The sequence below is a fragment of the Nanorana parkeri genome, unplaced genomic scaffold (assembly GCF_000935625.1).
Source record: "Nanorana parkeri isolate BGI_ZX_2015 unplaced genomic scaffold, ASM93562v1 scaffold147, whole genome shotgun sequence".
NCBI lineage: Eukaryota > Metazoa > Chordata > Amphibia > Anura > Dicroglossidae > Nanorana > Nanorana parkeri.
The window spans coordinates 1,420,049-1,425,835 of record NW_017306415.1 but is presented as its reverse complement, the minus strand read 5'-3'; positions in this window follow the sequence as shown (position 1 = coordinate 1,425,835).

The window sequence follows — 5,787 nt, the reverse complement described above, 5'->3', positions numbered from 1 at the left end:
TAATCATCATACAGCAATGCAGAATACCACCAGCTATGCGGGACTACAAGTCCCAGCAATGCATTATAATAAAAGTGAGCACTATATCACCAGCACCCCCCCCAACTCACACTTCCCCGCTTCCCCTGCTACACTAATTATTATAATTCACATGAATTTACTTACCTTTAAAACAGCAGCACAATTCATAAGGCGGAGGAATGCTTTTGTGTAGAATGAGTGAACCTTTTGAGCGGATCTCAATCAGTATCATGGAGAAGGCACGAGGAGCGGAAGAACTCTATCGTTCCTGATCCATCGAGTGCCAGATTCAAAGATGCAAAGGAGCGAAAGAACCAAATCATTCCTGAGTCAATCCGTCTCTTGGGCTCACAGATCCGTCTCTCACAGATGTGATTGGTTGCATGGGTGGGCTGGGTGGGGCTGGCAGAAGCCTGGCTCTCACTCTAGGATCAAATTACAAGAGCCGATTACACTCTTGTCTCACTCTCTGCTTCTACATTCCATCCACAGAGCACAGACCAGAAGAACCGCCGCTCATTTTTACTGAGCCACCGCTCTCATTCTTCTGAGGGAGCCGCTCAATAGATCCGGATCGCTCATGAGCTACCCATCTCTAGTTACGGAAGAGCACTGGGGCCATGCTAAAAAAAATATGAAACATAATTCTGTGTTTAAAAGTCAGAATTTTGTGTTTGAAAGTCAGACTTCTGTGTTTAAATGTCAGAATTCTGCGTTTCAAACTCAGAATTTTAAGAACAGAATTCTGAGTTTAAAAGTCAGAATTGTGACTTTTAGGGGTCTATTCACAAAGCTGCCGTAAGCAGCCAAGTGAATAACCGACCCGAATGAAGTAAGCCGAACACTGCTACTCGCTGCTGTTCGGCCTATTCTCATAGATGCCAAACAGCAGTGAGTGAATAGCCGAATGCCGCCGAGCGGCATTCTGCTTGGTACCTCTGTGGTACGGAGCAGAATAGAAAAACAGTTAAAAGAGTAGAAAAAATCAAATAGAAAACAATTGGGAGGCGCTATCAGTGACAGCTAGCTCCACCCTACTGTTTTCTATTGACCCGGCAGTTCTGCTGCCGTCAGAATAAAAAAAAAGAAGGAAAAAAAAAACCACCATAGGAATGCATAGCTAGATTCCTATTGGCTATTTCACTTTGCAATAGCAAACTAGCTATTGCAATAGCTAGTTTGCTATTGGCTATTGCAAATTAAAATAGCCAATAGGAATGTAGCTATGCATTCCTATGCTGTGTTTTTGTTTTGTTTTTTTATTCTGACGGCAGCCAGCGGCTCCGATGTCAGAAAAAGACAACAGAGCAGGGAGAGGGTTACTCTGCTCGATCGAGCAGAGTAAAACTTTCTGGTAGAAAGTGTTTCTCTCCCGGGCGGCCGGGAGCCGTTATCTAATAGCGGGAGACTCCGGGAGCGCCCGGGAGAGTTGGGCTGCCTGGAGATCAGCGTCTCTGTTTACCTGGTAAACATGGACGCTGATCTGTCTGTGCAGGTGGCTGGAGCAGGCCGTGAGATGACGGCTGGCTCCGCCCAGCAGTCAGTAGCAGGCTGCTTCGGCTTTCACCGCGGCTCAGTCGAGCCGAAGCATATGCCTTCGGCTCGACTGAGCCCCTCGGCCAACTTCGGGAGCTGTACGGGCTATAGTAAATAGCCCGTATAGCAGCCCTTCGGTTCTACTGAACTGAAGGGGTCCTGGGGCCGAAGGATCAGCCGAAGTCTAGATCCTTTGGCAGCTTTGTGAATAGACCCCTTAATCTCAGAATTCTGACTTTTAAACACATAATTATGTTTCTTTTTTTTTTTTGTTAGCATGGCCCCAGGGCTCTTCCGTATCCGTACGTTAACACCAATCCGCACTTTACTTTGTTTTTTTTATTCTTTTTTTAATTCATTAAAATACCACAAAAACACATTTTATTCAACCCTACGCACCTCAGCGGGTTGTGACAGTGACATGCGGTGCCGTGCACTGTGCTGTGTAATATTTATGCATTTTTATGCAGTGTAACTCGGCACAGTGCTATGCTGTGAACAGGGTACAAAGAAAACAATTATCTTCTGTGTGCCCGTGTTTTGAGCCTGCGTTATGCATATCATTGCAGCTCAACGGACATGGTGTGACTGATCCCTTTCTTACATTTAGCAATCTAGCCTCCTAACCATCAGTCTTTTTTTTTTTTTATGGCATTTCCCGATTTCTGCAGACAATCATCAGATTTACTTTTTCATACATTCACAGACACCCCTCCAATCGAGCACCTATAGTCATCTCATTATATGCCAAAACCTGAGGCGGTATCCTTCAGGTATGGCATGGTCACAGCCTGGGTTATATCCTGGCGTAATTTATCACTATCAATGTACAAAATATAGTGTATAGAAAGGAACATAAAGGCCCAGCATGCCATGATCTCACTGAGACTGAATCTACAGTATGTATACATATATATCCAAATATAATAAGACATGCAGCACTGACTATGAATGCAAAATGCTTTGATCCAGTATGATTTTCATAAAGTACACAAAGACAGTTTCAGACATCCCCAAGCCTACATAAATTCACCTGCGAGCTTGAAAAAGGGCTGGGCATCTGAAACTGTGTTCCTTGAGAACTTTAATAAGAGAATACTGGATTAAAGCATTTTGCATTCATATTGGGTGCTGCATCCCTCATTTAATTTGGATTTATAAATAGTGAGTTTGGTCTGATGAATTCTTTGTGTAACAATGACCCTATTTATGAGGGTGTGTGTTGACAGGATCTAAGCATGTGTTGATGGCTTAAGTTTGATATCAGTCTGCATCAGGTACATTTGACCTGTGGTGAATGTACTTCAAGGGGGTCTTGCATTCCTATAGACTTTTAAGGGTATGCAAAATCTGCTTGAAGAGAACAAAAACCCATTGAATTACACCCTGGGTTCACACCTAGGCGTATCGAATATGCGCGTTTGTGTCGCGCGGTTTAGCGAAGGCTACCTGGCTGTATCCCAATGCATACGCACGGCAAATACGCCCCAAAGAAGCTCCCGTACTTCTTTGGGCGTAGGGCGTTTTGTAGCGCGTTCATACGGCCTGTAATACGCCCAGGTGTGAACCATACCCATAGGAAATAATGGGATTTCGGTGTTCGAGCGTTTTGCAGAGCGTAGGAACGCGCTACAAAACGCCCAGGTGTGTACCGGGCCTCAAGCCTAACTCCAGGAATTACCTTATTCCTCGCTCTGGCAGGCTCCCTCCATGAGGCACCGCCCACAAACGGTATAGTGTGAGTAACACACTGCTTGAACTGAAAATACGATTGTCTATGGAGAGTGCTGAACCTGTGTATTCCATGCAGATTCAGTACTTCTAAGGTAAACCGTCTTTTTGTTTTAATTTAGCTACATTTAGTTAAAGTGTATGTATGGCCAAAATCTTTTTTTAGTTTGAGATAGAGTAGAGGAGGGCTACCACCCTGGTCAGGTTATTTTCTGCTTTCTGTCTCCCTATACGAAGACTTAGCTTTATTCATCTGTCCCAAAGACAAAACAGGAAGTTAGACAGTTGTCACCAGACCCGGTGTCCCTATTGGAAGAAAACTCTCACCTCTTGATCACTTTAAGTTTGTTAATGTGCACCTGTCACAAGAAAAATAGAGAGGTTGTTATTTCTGACCTCTCTTCCTGAAAATCTAGGTGCCCAGCTGTCATGTTGACCCTCTGGTGTCAGCACTTTAGTCACTGACCCAAAACAAGTATGCAGATAAAACATCTGACTTCATGGTCAGCATATTTGTCTGGGCCATTACAACAGCCAGGAACCCAGCATTTTTAGAAGGGGGTCAGTAATGGAAACTCTCTCGATTCTTTATGACAGGTTTACTTTGAGGACCCCTTCACAATGGTGCATATGGTAACATCCGCTGTAGTGTCCTATGGAGCCACCGTTGTGTGTGCCACCGTAGTAAGCTGTGTGTGTCTTCACAAACAGAGACACAGCAAGGCAAGTCACTCTCCCACTCCCTGTTCTCCCCTTATCCAAGCTAGCGAATAGACAGCTGCTGGAGACTGCTCTGTCCTTTGTGATCTTGTACTGAACAGGACCTTCAGGGAAGCAGAGTTGAGAGAGTTGGAGCTGTTTGGAAACATGATGACTGTAAGTGCCTAGGGAAAAATGTAAATAAATACTTGCCTGGGCAATGTAAATATGTTTGATGTGGATATATTATTGAAAATAAGTTTGAGAGTTTAATATTACTTTAGGGCTAATTTACTCCAGCCTCTGCCTAAAATGCACAGCTTGTGGTGTGGTGCCCGACACAGTGCCAATGCGCCCATGCATTGCAGTGGTATGAACCGAGCCCATCCATGCAAGGCAAATTGTCTTGTCTTGTGTTGGGGCTGCTCTGGAAATAACGACAAGTTTGTCATATAATTGTTATGGGCCAGAGATTTTAAAGTATTGAAGCCACATCCATGTTAGTAATGACTGCCTACATACAGTAAACTATCTGTTATCTGGAATTCAACTAACCAGAACTCTCATCTAACCAGAAAAAAAATCCCCTGTTTACTCACAGTTCTGCTGACCTGTGGCATGTATTATCCTGGAAATGATCGTGTGTCTATTTGTCTCATTTTTTTAAGTGTGTTTATTTGCTTTTAATTACTGTATTTCAATATTAACATGTAGTCAATACAGAGTTTATGTTACGGTATGGTATAGTATGGGGTATCGTATTAGTTAGATAGTGACTCTCACGCAACCAGAAACCACATTTATCTGGAATCAAGTAATCCCCATGGATGCCGGATAATGGGGAGTTTACCTAATTTAATTTCTTTTGTCACATCTCCTTTAAGAGGGTCAAGCCATTTTTCTTTTTTTGCAGGTTTCTGTAGATGTGGGAGGAGAAGTCTTTTATTGTAAAATGTCTTCCTCCTTTCTCACAAAGTTACGATCTGAGTTCTGATCTCCTTCTATAGTGATTTGCAGACTGTATGGCACTGGCCCTTTCTGCAGCCCCTATACTCCAGCCAGGGGCGTATCTACCGCAAGGCAAACAAGGCGTTTGCCTTGGGCAGCATTTTCCTGGGGGGTGGCGCCGCCCCCATAACAGTCAGGCGAGCTGGGCTGCACAGGAGGAGGCGTTGAGGAGGAGGCCGCGAGGAGGAGGAGGAGGACGCGTTGAGGAGGAGGCAGAGGAGGTGGGTCCCCGCGTCTTTGGTTGTCGGCTTGGGCAGAGGAGGCGGGTCCCCGTAGATCTGGTCTGGCGGCTTGAGAGGAGGAGGCGGGTCCCTGGAGCTCCGGTCGGAAGCCGGTGTTCTATCAGATGACTGTGATAGAATGTGTGACTGCGTCTGTGACGCGATCGTGCATTCCAACATAATGTATCCGACCTTGTGCTTAGTGCTTGTACTGCACATGTAAAGGGGAGTGGGGTGATTCGCAGACAGTAATATAACTACAGGAGTGTTGGAAATCAGGTCTGGCTGATCGCCTGCTGATTTTAACACTCCTGTAGTTATGTTACTGGCTGTGAATCACCCCACTCTGCTCTACATGTGCAGTACATGCACTATGCTGTGATTAATGTCTGCCCAACTCATGTGACCAGAGGAATGTGAGATCGCACATTCCCCTGCAGTCACAAAGTCGGATACATTATGTTGGAATGCATGACCGGGTCAGCGGCAAGGACGCGGTCACACATTCCTCCACAGTCACAACATCTGACAGTACACCAGGTCCCCTAAGCGGCGGAGAAGGCCAGGTCTC